The sequence below is a fragment of the Neophocaena asiaeorientalis genome, unplaced genomic scaffold (assembly GCF_003031525.2).
Source record: "Neophocaena asiaeorientalis asiaeorientalis breed wild unplaced genomic scaffold, Neophocaena_asiaeorientalis_V1.1 scaffold165, whole genome shotgun sequence".
In the NCBI taxonomy this organism is placed as follows: domain Eukaryota; kingdom Metazoa; phylum Chordata; class Mammalia; order Artiodactyla; family Phocoenidae; genus Neophocaena; species Neophocaena asiaeorientalis.
The window spans coordinates 1331176-1348530 of NW_020173918.1; the positions used below are offsets into that span (position 1 = coordinate 1331176).

The following is a 17355-nucleotide window of genomic DNA, read 5'->3' on the forward strand; positions in this document are numbered from 1 at the left end:
GACTCTCACCAGTTTCAACCCTGTTCTAGGCCATTCCCTGTGAATTCACTCCATCCTCTGGGTCACAATAGAATTGTTTGAAGGGATACTTTCTATCTTCTGGGACTCAAATCTCACTCTGAAATGCTTGGCTTTCTTTTGGCTCTGTGTTTTAAATTTTGTCTCTGGTTCACTAGTGAGAAAGTGGATTTATCCATTTTCTTGCGTCCTTAGCCACTGTCTCCACCACCCCACCCATCTGGTCAGCCTGGGCGAAGTTATAAAAAGTAGAGTGAGAGCGAGTGATTCTTTGGTCAGCCTGGGAGGAATAAAGCAGGTAATAGGCTTTCTCTGGACAGATCTTCTCAGGGCTTCAGACTCCCTACTCATCAAATCATTTATTCATGGGAAAAAAGGGAGGAAAAAGGACAAGAGACTCAAAAGACATACCATCTTGATGCAATGTGTGGACCCTGTTTTAATCATGATGACAAACCTAATGAAAAAAGTCTTTTTTTGTGTGTGTGTGGTACGCGGCCTCTCACTGCTGTGGCCTCTCCCGTTGCAGAGCACAGGCTCCGGACGCGCAGGCTCAGCGGCCATGGCTCACGGGCCCAGCCGCTCCACGGCATGAGGGATCTTCCTGGACAGGGGCACAAACCCGTGTCCCCTGCATCGGCAGGCAGACTCTCAACCACTGCGCCACCAGGGAAGCCCGAAAAAAGTCATTTTTGAGACACTTGGGACATTTTAATATGGATTAGGTATTAGACAATACTAAGGAAATATCGCTCATTTTGTTAGGTGCAAAATGGAATTAGGATCATGAAGGAAAATGTCCACACTTTTGAGATGCCCATGGAAGCTTGTAGGAGTGAAATGACATACGGTCTAGATTTACTTTAAGATGCTTTAATAACAACAATAACAAAAGGGATGGATGAAGCAAGTGTGGAAAGTTCTTGACAATCATTCTACTCGGTGATGGGTTTTTAGGAATTTGTTATCCCATTTTCTTTATTAACATGCATATTTGAACATTTTAATTTATTGGATGTCTACTGGCCCAGTGCTGATGTAAGAAGGCAATCCCAAATAGTGTACGGGTGTCAGGGCCCGCATCTAGCATGAAGCAAGCAAGTATAGTGTCGGAGACAGTAATTCTTAACCTTCACCCGCTTTATGGAGCACTTTAGAACTCAGTGAAGGTAAGAATGGGAGATGCAGGATGAATGCAATACATGATAATCCCTGTCCTCCTCGAATCTCGGTGCGGGTAAAGATGAGGTCATAGAGAAGGGAAACTTGTCTATTTTCTCTAGAAGGAGAGGGAGATTTGGTTTAGCCTTTTTCCTTGGTGAGTCGACCCAATCCCACTTGGAAGCAAACAAGAAGCCTATCATTTGACCACATTGGTGGTCAAATTAACTGGCTTTAAGAAGTTCCAGATCCACCTAATTTTCCATTCCTCCCAGACCAACATCTGTGTCAGCACAGAAACCCCCAAACTGGGACCATCTCTCTTAGACATGGAGCAGATTAACAGGGAAAGGAACTGTGTGGTCAGGGGGCCTCAGATTTGGCCTCCGTCCTCTGGCTTGTAGGAAGAAGCTCGTGGGAATATTCTGAGGCTTTCACCATGGACAAGGGCACAGAGGGGTCTAAGGCCGTTAGGACTTGAGAAACAAATGCATACTTTGAACAAACTGGCAGCACTGAGCTCAGTAGCATTAGTCATGCAAAAATGAAAAGATGAAATAATCTCTGTGTAGGGAAGTTAGGTGTTCAAGCCAACTGACAGAGGCCTTATCCACCATATGGAGCACCCAAAGAATTTAGTACCTCATGCTAAATTTAGAAGACTTTGGAACAGGTGACCCTTTGGGGAATAAAAATAAACAGAATGGTGCATCTTTTGGTGGCCACACAGCTGTCTGTAGTATCACCTAATGAGGAGACGCATAATAACATTTCATGTTTGTAGATTGCTCTTTTCCAAATGTTTTGACATCTATATCCTGACAGCAACCCTGTAAATTAGGTACGACAATTACCATGATTCCTAGGTAAGGAAATTGACCTGTAGACAACTGTTCCAACAAGGCTGTTGGCAGAACCAGAACTAGCATTGGAGTTTCTACCACCCACATGTGGCCTTGCTTCTACTCATCTCTATTTTCCTTTAGCCGAGAAAGCAGAATTCCTCCTCTAGTTTTCTTTGCCTGTTTCTTTTTCTTTTCTTTTTTTTAAAATTTGGCCACGCTGCGTGGCTTGCAGGATCTTAGTTCCCCGACCAGGGACTGAACCCACACCCTTGGCAGTGAGAGCGCAGAGTCCTAACCACTGCACCGCCAGGGAATTCCCTTCTTTGCCTGCTTTTTTTTTTTTTTTTTTTTTTTTTGGGGTACGGGGAAGGGAAGCCCCTTGCCTGCTTCTTAATGTGACTTTCCTTCAATTGGAGTGGAGGGTCACCAGTACTCAGAATGCCCTGTGGCCCCAAAGACGTCATTAATCAGGTCTGATCAGGTGCTCAGAGGGTTCAGGAACAATTGATCTTTGTCTCACTGTCACTCTCCTTGCTTTTTATTTTCTTATTCCATAACCTTTCCCCACAATGAGATGCTCATTGTAACATAGTATAACATAGTATAACAATAATAACAGCATTTTAGATTCAACAAAAATAAATGGGTAATCCTTGCTATTCAGGAGTAATGCCTTGTACCTTAAACTCTTGTGGCTAAATCCAGAAAGTTCAGTTTTGACTAAACCCCGAACTGAATTATTGGGTTTATTTGAAGATATTTACCACATTAAAATAAATATTTAACCTATATCTCAGCCTCTGCACCTTCCTATTGATATAACTATCAATAACATCTAGAAAGAGCCTAATATAATTTAGAGAGTCTCAAAACCTGGCTGCGTATTAGAAGTTCCTGGAGTTTAAAAATGTGATTGTTGGGCTTCCCTGGTGGCGCAGTGGTTGAGAGTCCGCCTGCCGATGCAGGGGATACGGGTTCGTGCCCTGGTCTAGGAAGATCCCACATGCCGCGGAGCGGCTGGGCCCGTGAGCCATGGCCGCTGAGCCTGCGCGTCCGGAGCCTGTGCTCCGCAACAGGAGAAGCCACAACAGTGAGAGGCCCGTGTAACGCAAAAAAAAAAAAAAAAAGTGATTGTCTGAGCCTCATCCCCAGAGATTTTGTTTTAATTGATCTGGGGTGGAGCCTTGCCAGAGATACTTAAAACAATCTTCCCAGGGTTTAATTTTTCTCTGTGCACACAGTATACCATAATCTTGATCACATCTGCCTTCCATTCTTTCAATATGTAAAAAATTGAGTCACGATTAATGTTCTTTAGTCATTTGATTCCAACTCCACTACAAGAAATATTTGAAAAAGGCATTGTAGTCTTTACCAGAAACACAGGACAAAATTGTCTCTCTTATTTAGTGGCAAAAAGGAACGGCTCTGAGAAGCTTAGGATTTAAAAGAAAAAAACTTTTCCACTGTTGTAAAGACTCAAAAGTAACTGCCTATCAGGACTGGAACCCATGGTCCTCTAATCTTCTGTTTTCCAATTGTGTGCTGACAAAGCAAATGAGCCTTGCATCTCAGGGCTGCTGAGACCAAAGAATTCACCCTGCCTGGGTTTGTGGCCCGGCAGTACCACTTTATATTGTGTAGCCTTGATGGGCTGCTTAACCTCTCCAGACCTTAACTGCCTCATCTGTAAAATTGGGAAAAGAACCAAACTCATAGTTTGCTGTGAAAATTAAATAGGTTACTGAATTAAAGCGCTTCGAACAGTAAATAGCATCCGCTATTCTTATCGTTACAATGATGAGGATGTATTATCAAGTTGTCTCCAGTTTAATGAGGTCTGGATGGAGACTTCTGTGCATCTCCCAGAGGAGAAATCTTTCAAAGGAGGTTGATTTCCTGAGCTTTATAATTTACCTAGGATCTCATTTATAGTACTGTGCATTCTCAGGTGTCTTGAGAGTCGAATTAGCTGAGCTAGGGTTCAATTGGAGAGACTATATAATATCTGCAGAGGGGGTAAAAAAAATAGTTGATTCTTCCTAAATAAAAAAATGCGGTTGGTATTAAATATGGCACAAGATCCTAGGATATTTTACCACCAAGCAGGCATTTTTAAGAGTTGATTTTCTATGGTATGATTTGTGAGCTTTTCAGTGGACGCCCTCCAGACAACCAGCTGCTCTGAACATTTTCTTTTTTGAAGGGTGTCGTTCACACTGTGTGTTTCTCAAACCTCATCCCAAGACTTTGGAATCGAAAGTACAGAGAACGTTAAATGTGGGTGCTGAGTACAATCCAGTGGGATGAGCAGAATGTGGAATGTGAACTGGGCAAGGTCTTAAAAAAAATGACATGCATTCACGTAAGAATGTATTTTGATCCCTAGGAGGGACAAATTTTTCTCTGTACCAAAAATATACCATTTGGCATGATGGGTTTATTGTTTCCGAGTCAGCAGTGTGGGTGTTCCAGCCCCAAGAGCAGATGCCCTCCAACTGTTCGGCTTGGGGTATTCAGGGTAAAGAGCAAAAGGGGGCAACAGTATGGACAGGTGGCTGGACACAGCCAGCCACTGCACCCCCTACCCTCCTGCCACCTTCCAGAGCTGGATTTCAGACCATGCTGTGTGCCACAATTAATATTCTCAGCAGGGAAGGGCAGTATCAAATGTATCAGTTATGTTTCTGTTAGCACTTCCAGAGTCAAGGAAAATGGTTTAAGTGGGAGCATTTGTCTTAGTGAATGAGAATAAACTTAACACGTGTGTATATATGTTACGTATTTCCTGAGAGTCAGCTCAGAGGCAATGTCATGCCATCACAGCTCTAATTAACAGAGGTTCTTAAGTTAGACAGAATCTTAGAGATTGCCACAGTCAGCGTCTTTGTACACAACAGAGAGGAGCCGCAAGTAAAAGCAAGGGAGCAGCAGGATCCGGAAGCTTAAACACACACGTGCACACACAGACACCTCAAGTTGTGTGGTGTGTGGTTAGACCATCAGTCTGCAGTCACACAATTGGTGTGAATTTCCTCTTTGGAACAATGACCTCTGCTCAGTTTCCTCTTCCCTAAAATGGGGCTCATAATATTTACATCGTTAAGTTATTGGGAGGACTAAGGGACATTGAGCCTGTAAAGTGTAATGCCAGGCACAGAGTATACACTCAGTAAAACAGATGCCTGCGACCACCACCACCATCATCATCAACATCAAGGTCAAGGATATAAAGACAAATAGCCTTACCTAAGCAATGAAAGTTTTATGCTCTTCATTTTGCTAATCAGGTTGGTCACGCTGAAACCTAAGATCTCAAGCGCTGAATTCTGGCACTGTAATAAGATTATCATGAAGTTGCAACTCAATTGTCTCAGCCAGGCTCCGCTGTGAGAACATGTAGGCAGGGAGGAGTCACCCTCAACTCCTGCTAACCTTGCCTGAAGACAAAAACCTGATTATGGCATGCAACTTTGCCTTAGAAAAGTTGAATCTCTCTTTTTTTTTGTCCAAAACACAGCAATTGAAGGCCAACTATACATATTTCTTTTTCTCTTCATGAAGTTTCCTTTGATTGCTCCTTTTGGATCTTTAGGAGAACCTGATGGAGGGATAAGAAAATAAGAGTGAAGGTCGACGTGCAAAGTGTCGACTTTTGAACTTCACTGCGATGCTCTGGTTTAACGAGCTCAAATTAACCTCCTCTGTGTCAGTTCCCACATAAGACATTTCTTTTATAATTCATAATGCTGGGGTAATTGGTCCTCTGAGGAACTGCTGTATTTTGCATGTCCATCTTCCTGATAGCAGTAACTTCAGTGATAACCGAGTATGTATCCGTTTTGGTCTGGCTACAACGAAGCTCAGAGCAAAACGTGCTGCTCAACTGTAGCATAAACATTAATTTTTTAAAGTTAGAATACTGACTTTCTGAGCTCCTTTTGATACTTATTCTCTTTTTTAATTGTGTATTATTGTAACCTAAAATGTTTGAAAGGTTATGGAGAATAATTTTTTTTAATAAACTTTAACCAAGTCTTGTTCTTCTCCCAATTACCATAGATGAATTCCAAGAGGCTTTAACAGCTATCTATTGCTTGACAAAAATCACAAGGATATTTCCATCTGTGTCCACTCATCGTCCCATAATTTGTTGCAGCTGTTTGTTTCGGTTTTAGTTTTTGGAAGCCACTGGATCCCAGAGGTTCCAGACAATGAGGAAACTACCAATCATTATTATAAATCCCCCATAAATCTTGATAAATGAAATAATCATCATTCCCATTGAGTTATTCCCATAAAAGAAATTTTACTCAGGCTAACATAGGGCCCATGAAGATAATTTCTCTTGCACTGATTTGAAAAATGGACACTTCTGGAAAAGATCAAACAGGAGTTAAGGGCTTCCCTGGTGGTGCAGTGGTTGAGAGCCCGCCTGCCGATGCAGGGGATACGGGTTTGTGCCTCGGTCCGGGAAGCTCCCACATGCCGCGGAGCGGCTGGACCTGTGAGCCATGGCCGCTGAGCCTACGCGTCCGGAGCCTGTGCTCCGCAATGGGAGAGGCCACAAGAGTGAGGGGCCCGCGTACCGAAAAAAAAAAAAACAACAAAAAAAAAACCAGGAGTTAAGTCAGGGAATCAAAGCTTTTGTTCGGAAAATGATATTCAAATGCAGTCAGTCCGACTCTGAGAACTCTACTTGTGATGCAAATCAAAGGCAAAAAATACTTCTGTTTGGCCTTCCCTGGTGGCGCAGTGGTTAAGAGTCCGCCTGCAGATGCAGGGGACGCGGGTTCGTGCCCTGGTCCAGGAGGATCCCACGTGCCGCGGAGCGGCTGGGCCCGTGAGTCATGGCCACTGAGCCTGCGCGCGTCTGGAGCCTGTGCTCCGCAACGGGAGAGGCCGCAGTGGTGAGAGGCCTGCGTACCGCAAAAAAAAAGAAAATGAAAGAATACTTCTGTTTAACAAACCAATGCAATTTTGCACATCACACACACTGGTTACCGCTTTAAGTCTTTTCTGAGAGAGGGATAGAACGGTGAACCATGCATGGATTAACCAGCTCTGACACTATTCATTTCCTTCAACTGCAGGTAATTATCCTGTATAATTCTCCTATGCATAAATTAAACTGCATGAATTAACAATGATCTTGTTTTCCTACATTCAGTAATTAAGACAAAATTGAACAAGGGACACTTTACATGTGGGTATGGATTAGACAATAATCCTTCTAAAAGGGAAGGAATGACTCCTTTTTTCTCCCAAGTTTGCTTTTTCTCCATTTCCCTCCCCTTTTGTGGGGTTTTCAGATCGGAGGCATTGTGAAGGACAGTTGTTTCCATGAGGAAAGGGAAGGCTTGCCACTGACACACATCACTTATCAGGACGCATTGTCTACTCAGTGGAAAAGTGTCTGTTTCCCTGTGATAGGGTACCTCTCAGCACAGGCACACTGCTTACTTAGCAGGACTAATGAACCTTTTGGCTGGATGATGTGAAAAAGCTTCTCAGTGATTACAGTAAAGTCCTGAAGTGTCTCATTAATGCCTCGATATCAACTAAGACTCTCAACCTGAAAATTGCATGGACCATCTGAGTACTGAGTGACTAAGCCAAGTGATCTGGCAACCACAATCCAGCTCAGTTCTGTGGGAGAACTCAGGCTTATGGAACATGCTACTAACCGGCAGTTACAGGAACTCTGAATCTGGGGTCTTTGTATATTTACATCCACAGCTACAGCCCAGACTGATACCAGGCGGCCCAGATTTAAAACTGTACTCTGTCTTTACTGATTTTGCTGAACCTCAGTTCTCTCATCTATAAAGTACAGATGATAATAGTAATTACCTTGGGGTCACTGAGAGAATTCAGTGAATGAATACATGTTCCTGGCATATTGGAAATGCTATTAAATGATAGCTATTATTAATATTATTATATAAAACATTTTATTTAGATTTGATGTTTCACTACAGAAGAGGGGCTTTATGTCAACATGCGATATGAGATACATGTGGACACATATGTAATTCAGAAATTGGGTTTATTTTTAAAACTTGCAATGGCTTCAGACTTCCCTGTGCTTTCATTCAGTATCACATAATTTACTTAAGGGGAGAAGATGCAAGGAACATCTTTTTTTTTTTTTTTTGCGGTACGCGGGCCTCTCACTGTTGTGGCCTCTCCCGTTGCGGAGCACAAGCTCCGGACGCGCAGCTCAGAGGCCATGGCTCACGGGCCCAGCCGCTCCGCGGCATGTGGGATCCTCCCAGACTGGGGCACGATCCTGCGGCCCCTGCATCAGCAGGTGGACTCTCAACCACTGCACCACCAGGGAAGCCCAGGAACATCTTTTTTGTACGCAGAATCTACATGCAAGGTCTACCTGCACTTATTTCCCCCCAGTTAGACTGTAAAGGAGTGAGACTCATTCCTTAAACGAAAACTACACATTCTTTCAATATTTTTTTTCAGTACCTCTAGCTTGATAACTGTATATTCACATATTTGAAAGCACCTTGAGTTAATGTAGCCCCTTAGCCTCTTCCTGCTTTGGCTGTTTTCTTCCATCAGTGGCAAAAGAGCCATTTTGCAATACTCAGAGCCAAAAAAAGTTACATCTGGAAAATATATTAATGTGAAGAAACACACTTTGAGGATCTAAAAAAATAGTAATAAATAACCCTTAAAAAAGAAACAGCACATGCCATTTCTATCCTATTTTCAGCCAAAGGCCATTTGACAAAATTCAAAGGGCAAGCTTTTTTAGGGATGTCATGGGAGCCTGCAAAGGGAGCAGTTCCTGACCTTTCTTATGTCATTATCGGGGCAGGTTTCCACTTGCAAAATACAGTGTCAAACTGACATCATTAGTCAGGTAGTAAGAGAAAATAGTCATGCTTCAGGCTCTCAATGAATTGGGCTTCAAATAGGCCATATTTTGGTGACTGAAGATGGTGGGCAGGCAGAACAAATCACCCCTCCCTCTCTCCAGCTTAACATTGATTTTGCTACAAAGGCCAGTTGAATGGATATTCTGGGGTGGCAGACGCCAAATGGGAGTGAGAACAGCTCAGCACTAACCCAGCCTCTTAGACATACTGGCACCGTGATTTTGGACAAGCCTTTTGTTTTGTTTCCTAATTGGTGAAACCAGGGACATTAATGTTCGTCCTGCATACATCATGGGGTTCTCTGGTTGAAATGGGATAACGGATGTGATGAAAGTTGTTGAAGACTGCAAAAACCCGCAGAAATATAAGGTACTATGACTTAGACCAATGTATGATTATGTACCATTTCCGAGGGGACCTTGAACTTGAACTTCAGGAGCAGTAAACTTTGGGTATCAAGGAAGGTATCAAGGTATCAAGGTATCAAGGTATCAAAAAAGAAGTGGTAGAAAAAGAAAGAAGAGCAGTCAGCCTGCTGGGGAGGAGGGCTAACACACTTCATTGTGTGTTAGTCCGGCTGTGTTTCATCTCTTTTTCTCCATCTCCTAAGTGGGTCCCAAATTTGACGACACTCCCCAAAGTAAAGATTTGCAGCGCATCTACCTGCCACACTGAGGCAATTCTACTATCAAAAGAAGTTACCAGGAGTCTTGCTTATTCACACGTTGAATTAGCCAGTTTGAAATTCTTTCTCAATGCTACCAATTCCCCTTTTCCTAAATCCTCCCCCAATAAACCAACCAACAAACTGCTTCTGATACATATTTTAAGAATGAGTTTCTTAGGCCAATATTCTACAGCAAGAGAACGTGGGCTTTAGATTTGGTTATTCTACTACTGACAACTGTCACACTATTTACCTCACAGTGAAGAAATCTGATAGGAATAACACAAGATTGTGGTTTTAACTGACATTTTTTCTGCATCCGACAGCATGGACCAATCCGGTTATTTATTGCTGCGTGACAAATCATCCCCAAATTCAGTGGCCTAAAACAACAAGAGTGAGTCAGGAGTTGGGAAGGGCTCTGCTGGACAGTCTGGCTCAAGGTCTACCATGCAGTCAGATGGTGGCTGGACATGGAGCAGTGGGGACCAGAGAAGCTGGGGACTGGCCAGGCATCTCTCTCTCTCCTTGTGATGCCAGGCCTCTCCATGTGGCTGGTTAGTTTGGGCTTCCTCACAGCATAGCAGCCTCAGGATAGTCAGGTAGCTTACGTGGTGGCTGACAGCTTCAAGGGCTAATGAGAAGCTGAGTTATCTTTTGTGATCTAGCCTTAGAAGTCACATTCCCTATTAGTCCAGAGAGTCAGGTTTTTGAGCGGAGAAACAAAGGCCTCATTTCTCAATGGGAAGAGTATCAAAGTCACTGTGTAGGAAGGCCTGTAGGGTGGAAGATACTGTTGAGGCCGCCTTTGGAAAATATAGTCTGCCATACAGACTGACTGTATAAAGTTGAGATAAGTTGTAGAATGTCAATAATTATCCCTGATACTGATACTTACATACAATCTCTCCTTACTACCACCCTGCCAGCGACAGCTAATAGATCAGATAGTAACTTCTAGTTCGGTAAAACAGGCAACTATTCTGATGCCTTCTCTTCCCCTCCCCCTTGTGCCTTAATGACTTAATAACACTTGTTAAACTTCCCAAAAATCTCAGGCATCCAATTCTGTTCTGCCATATTTACACGCCTCCGTCCCTCAGGGCACTGTGCATATACACCTGTGGCTCCCCGGGCTCCCCATGTGCTCCCACGGCAGCTGCACTGGATATGAGTGATTGGCATTCAACGTCATTCCAACCCCATCCTGGTGCCTTCTAGTACCGAAGCCCAGAAGCTGAAAACAGTTTTGAGAATCCCCTGCAGCCCGGATTATGCACCTGATGCAGGGGGTCTCCACCAGGTGTACTTGCCACAAGATTTGGTGGGGAGGCTGTGGGTATTGGTTTCCCATGGTCGTTCTAACAAATTACTACAAATTTAGTGGCATAAGGGGACACACAACTATTGGCTTACAGCTCAGGAGGTCAGAAGTCTGAATGGGTCTCACAGATATGTCCCCTTCCGGAGATCCCAGGGGAGAATCCACCTTCTTGCTTTTTCTAGCTTCTAGAGGTCACCCACAGTTCTTCTCCCGGTGCCTCTTGCTCCACCTTCAAAGTCAGCAGTGTCGCATCTCTCTGACCCTTCTTGCATAGTCACACGACCATAGCTGGGACAGGTTCTCTGCTTCTGAGGACTGATGAAATTAGCCTGAGCCCACCTGGAGAATCCAGGATGATCGCTTGGCTTTATCATATTTGCCAAGTTCCTTTTGCCGTGTAAGGTAATCTCTTCATTCACAGGTTTCGGGGATTAGGTTTTAGGGATTAGGATATCTTTTGGGAGGGGGTGACGACACACTATTTTGCCTGCTGTGCTATACTTCTGCCTTTTCTGTTGTCACCACTGGCAACCACCTTCATGGACTGTCTGGCTTTTCCGTGGTGCCTTCCTGGCTGGCTGTTTCCTGATGGTGGCAGTGGCAGCCTCATCCTGGAGACAGTAGCTTCCTAAATCAGCAGGCAGCATCTTGATTATTGATCAGGCAATGACTCCATTACAACACGACTTTCAAAGTTGTTACAGAAAGCTCGACCTAGGGTGTGTTTCCCTGGCCTTCCTGACCCGACAATTCCATAAGTCATTTTACGTCCTTTCTGCTGAGTGGATTCTGTTGTCCGCAACGGAACCCCGATGCATGTTCTCAGTGCTATATCCCTGTGTGTGTCTATCTCTCTCTTTTCTAAGCTCCACATCTTTCTGAACCATCACCAAGACAACACTAAATTATATTACAATTTCGGAAGATACAGATCATTTCAAAGTGGCTAAAATGCTGCTAAATAACTTTATAAATGAAAAGTATGGCACTGCTGTTCAAGGGTTACCTGGTAGTTATACAGGAATCTTCATTTAGGGAAGTTAACCTTGAAACTCCATATATCAGCGGGGTCACATTAATTAGAAGGTAGACTGTTACAGTTAAGGCCAAGACCAAGTCACTCCGGGCCTTCATATACAGCAAAAGGTAGGGAAAGCAAATGCTGTACTGGGAATAACCTCTCAGGAGTTGCACTAGCTCCAGGAAACTGTCACTTTGGATTTATTCCCCCTATTATGGGAAGGAAAAACCGTGTGCCCTTTGTGTTCATCTGTATTACTTTCGTATTTGTGAGGTACCCTCCCCCCCACCCCGCTCTTGCCTCTCTTCCAAAAGTCCTCCCAGAAAACAAAGACAGAAGGGGACCAGCTTGAAGAGAATGGAGTCATTGTTCCTTCAGTTCCTTCCTGAACAATTTGTTTGAGAAGGAATAGATCACTTCCAGTGCTAGAGGTGAAAGCCACAGCATTAAACCCCAAAGACAAGTGACTTTATTATACAAGAGTTACAGGACATTGTTCTGTACACAGGTTGTTTCATGGGACGGGCATCGCCAGCCTCGTTTTAGCACCATCACCATTATTTAATAGCCTTATTTCGTAATCGTGCCCATCTGACCTTTGCCAGGCACACCGCCTCACTATCCTTAACTTTCCTACCTTCAGTCTTGATCTTAAATCTAGGTCACAGGCAACGAATTCACATTTGATGCCTATGATTTGCTAGGCAGCACGCAAGCCCTGAGGATCCAGGAACGAACAAAATAGACCCTCTGTGCCCTCAGGGAGCTCACCGTCTTCCTGTTCTTCTTATCTGGTGAGTCTTCCCTCTTCCCTTCCATTTATCTGTAATCTTACCATAGGCACGGATGAAATCTTCACTGGCTACTTCAATCACAGCCTTCCTCTCCTTCCTCTGACCTCTCACAGCCCTATTTCTAGGGTGACCAAACCGGAATCCTTCTGAGTGAAAGGGGTGCTATTAATAATTAGGCTGCAACAACAGATGTATACAGGGCAAACCAAGACATGTGTGGACGGCACTCTGTCCAACACAGTTGGGTTCTTCCTCCTTCTCTACCAGACTGTGCACTTCCTAGAAGGTATAATCAATATCTTACACTTTCATATTGAATAAAAAAAATCTAACTTTGGCCAGATCCCAGTACTCCCTTAAATTACAAAACACTGAGGACTTGGACTTCCAATGCACCTCAGAAATAAAAATACTAGTTAATCATTTTATTATATTTTTGAATGCTAAATGGTGTGAAAAACATTCCCTTTGCCTAAGACTCTGCCCTCCTTGGTCTGGCAGAGAGCTCGTTTTGATCTTATGAAATACAACATAGAAATATTGCACCTCATTTGCTTTCACTGTTGAAATCTAATTTTCTTTTTTAATTAGTGTGATAGACATGTGAAAACATTCATCTCCTCCACGCAGTGCTCATCAGTGTCATGTAAACCTTGCACACAAGACAATAGGTCGGAGTGGCTTCTTTTCTTGATGGTGTCCAGGGAGGGCACCCCAGCATTGGGCCATGTGTAAAATGATCTTTTCTACATAGCTGGCCACATTCTGAGAAAAACATCTATTATTATTTGGGAATACTTCCAACTAAGGTGGGATTAGTGTACAGTGACCAAAAACCAAAAACAAAACAAAACGAAAAACCCAACAACGACAAACCTTGGCCATTCAGCCAGAGAGGAACTTGGTGGCCTCAGAGGGCAGATAGGAAGAGGGAGGAGGACGTGTGGGTGTTACGATATTAATTCATTCAAGATCTGTGCATTGAGTGCTTTTGTTTAGTTGAATCGGCTGGAAGGCCTCCATGTGCACAATGGGGAGGTTTTCATTTTCAGGGGGAAAATGTTGTGCGGAGAAACTGTCTAGAAGGATATGATTTTGAAAGCGGAGAGGAATGAAGCCAAAGGAGGGTTCCCTCCAGATGAAAAGGCACATAGTCATAATCGTTCTCCTTTGTTGAAGGGATCTTTCAAATAATCACTGTGGGGTGTTTACATGACAACTGCTCTACGGAGCCATCCGTGTCTGTTTGCCTTTGGGGAACCAATTATGTGCTGCTGGCCTATCTGTACCTCCTCTCCCCACCCCCAGCCCCGCTTCCCTTGCTTCACTGTCTGTTTTCAGCTGGTATTCTTTTCTGGTTGAATGGCCACAAACACAAGCTGTCTATCTCCTCCAGCTCGTGGAGTTCAGCTTGGCAGATGAAAATAACCTTGGTAGAGGAGCTGTTCAGAAGCACGAGGCCCTGCTCATGGCCACCAGGGCAGAGAAAGCCCAAGTGGAAAGTCAAATCTGCCATTGCCCAGAGGAGCACCTACTGCATAAACAAAATGGACTTTCACTTTACCGCCACCTCCTCCCAAGAAAAGGAAGAAACTGGTTTTAGACTTCTGACTTCCTTGCAGAATAGAAACAAGACAGCATTTTATCTTTTTTCCCCAACCCACTGAATGAAATGAACAGTAAAAATAAAACACAGCTTTGCAAACGCTTCAACCCCAGGGACTGTTGTTTGCCCGATTCCACGATTTAATGTGAAACGTGCAGGCTGCGCTGCCCGCCCTCCAGAACTGCCTTTGTCTGTGTTTTAGTCTCTTGACACCACAGATTATTGAGCCAATGATCTGTGAATTAACTCAAAATATAGCAGAGAAGTGACCTGGTTATATTCAGAAGTGAGCATGTGGTCGGTACCCCAGCTGGGCAGTGGGGTTTAACTACACTAGGGATGCATCCATTCAGCAGCCTCAGACTTAGGGCAGGACACCTGGCCGTCGTGGGCAGGGCCCCAAGCCAATGGACTTCAATACTAAAGAGTAGAATCTGATATGACTTTAGCTACCAACACCTGTAGATATAAATATCTCCTTCCCAGGTCCCTTGGTTTCTCCAGGTCACCCTTGAAAAGGGATGGGTCCCTTTTCTGCTGGAAATAATTTGACTTTGCAGTCAACAAAAAGAAAGAGAGCCATTGCCGGCGCTTGTGTTCGGGTACTCAGAATTTTGTGCAAGTCCCTAGTGCAGGCTTTTATTAGCTTTTCCTCGCTCTAGCTTGGTATTTCTTTATATTTATACATAAGATAAAATATTTAAAGCAGAAATCTCACACTGGATTGGCAGAGGAAGAGAGAAGCAGCACCCATTGGGGGCCTTTCGGGAAAGCAACATATGCAGTACGTTTTTACTCAACAGATTCTCCAGTATTCAGGTTTTCAGATGCTTGGATGCAGCAGATTTTGGGGCAAATGTATCACCTTCCTGGGGAAGAGACAGGATTAGGCAGTATCTCTACTGAAGGGGGAGCTGGGCACAAGAAGCTGAGCCTGAGGGCTGGGCTACCAGGGACGGTGAAAAGCAGGGAGGCCCTTTCCTCTAGTGGCTGTTACCCTGAGTAGACACACCCCTGCAATTTGTTCCTACAGAAGGTTAGCCACTGGCTGCTTCCTAATTAACCACTGGAGAGTAGCCCCGATGATGCTCCTTCTTGAAGAGTTCACAGCTGACATCCCTTGCTTGGAACAGCAGCTAAAACAGTCTGATGGAGACACAATGTGGGGGGGGGGGGATTAGAGGCAAAACTCAGAGGCTGGTTCAAAAAGGCTGGAGGAGGAAGAGGAAGAGGGGAAATAGGTGAATAGGAATATCCTGGGGTGGGGGTGGGTAGGAGGAGAGGAACATTCTCAGAGCCAGATAACCCTGATAGAAAACAAAAACGAAGAAGTGATCACGTGTCAGATAACAAAGGGGCAAATGCTCACAGAAGATGCCCAGTCCCATACGCAGCGCCAAGTACAATCTCTTTGGGAATGGGGGCGACGATTAGTCCCAGTCCTAGAACTTCAACCAACTGCATGGCTGTGAGCGTGGAGGAAGTGGAGAGCAGGGAGGAAAGACGGACCCAACATGTTTTCCAAGACAATCATGATTGTTTCCCCCGGACCAAAAGCTTAAACGTTTCCTCTCCGTCACTCGAGCAACACGTTGGTATCTTCACGATAAGAACCTTCCACGCTGCCAACATCCCCTCTGCACCACCCCCGCCCCTCCCCCCAACAAAATCCGCCCGGTTATCTTGCTTTTCCACTTGCTCTCTTGCTCCTGCGGGAGCTGTCACTTTGCACGAGGGGCTGGCACAGCGCTTCTGCCACCTTAACATCTGTATGGCTTCCGCTTGTCTAATTTCCAGCAGCACCTACTCCCTTCTAACATGAGGTTCTCTATCCGCTCCCCACTACCCTGGGGGAGGAGGATAGGAGGTTACAGTCTCGCGGTAACAGAGTTGCAGATGCTTCTCTTCTCTAGACCATCTCCCAAACCACAGAAACTTGCAGGGGTGCTCCGGTCCTCAGGTGCATCATCACCTACCCCACTCCCACTCCCCACCCCCGTTTTTCCAGACACTGGTGGGCATCAATGCAACAAATTTCTCCTTCTTGCCTCTCCTCCCAATTCTCATCCCCCCACCCCGTCACCCCACATTGCCAATTTGTAATTCAGACACGCGGGGATGAGGCTGGTTCGTTGCCAAGCTGAATCCGGGCAGCCTGGGGGTAAGCTGGGACCCCAGAGACTGCGATCTCAGCCTGAGCTGGACTCCCCGTGGGCGCTGAGAGTGCCGGAAGTCGTTCGGTGGCAGCCGGCAGCTCAGGACCCGCATCCCGGGGCGCTCTCCGCCCCCCCCACCCCCGCCACCGGGCACCTAACGTCCGGCCACGCGTGTCCTAGCCCCAGAGATGCTCCAGCCGCCGGGCACTGCCGGGGGCCCCTTACCATCTTCTGGGTCAGTCCCTCCACTCTCCTGGGCATCCCTCGGTTCTGACTGCAAAAGTGCTTGTGCCCTGCACCGCTCGGCAACTTCGCGTCTCTACCCTGTGGGCATCAGAGACCCGAACCCTCCCAGACGGAGGAAGCCGAGGATGCCCCAGTCCCAACGGCTCCTTAACAGGCAACACTCATGCAAGCCGAGGACACCCTCGCCACACAGACCTCACTCGGGTTGTCAGCAAAATCAAGCAAAAAAGAATAAAAAGGTGCTCATACCTAAAGACGAAGGCTCCTTGTCATGACAGGAGGACACTTGAGGTCTCCGGCTTAGAATAACAGCCTCCGTGCCAATGCAATGACCCGGGCCGCCCGCACCTCCGGCTTTGCAGCTACCCTGAGCGAAAAACAGTTACTTCAGCCCAACTCCGAAGGGTGAGCTTTGCTGTCTGCGTCCAGCGGATCGCCGCCACGCCGAGCTCCTTGGCACTAGCTGGTGTCACCGCTTTGGAGTTATCCTTGGAATTCGCGCAGGAGACCGAGTGCATCGGAGGGAGAGGGCAGGGGAGAACAGCCGAGGCCATGAAAGGCCCTTTCAGCTAACCTTTTGGTACTTAAAAGAGAGGCTGTGTATTGAAACAATGCGCT

The 17355-nt window shown here is 45.4% G+C and overlaps 1 protein-coding gene across 6 annotated transcripts in view; it reads right to left on the reverse strand.

Moving 5' to 3' along the window:
- The window catches only part of RIPOR2 (RHO family interacting cell polarization regulator 2), a 207993-nt gene that overhangs the window by 68458 nt on the left and 122180 nt on the right, over positions 1-17355 (reverse strand). The window contains exon 2 of one of the 6 annotated variants that reach the window (XM_024751938.1): positions 5274-5625. The exons of 4 other annotated variants lie outside the window; for them this stretch is intronic. The gene's annotated coding sequence lies outside the window, so the exon portion shown is untranslated. Of the gene's footprint in view, positions 1-5273; positions 5626-16986; positions 17106-17355 lie in introns of those variants that run through there. One more of the 6 variants, XM_024751939.1, reaches the window with a different exon arrangement.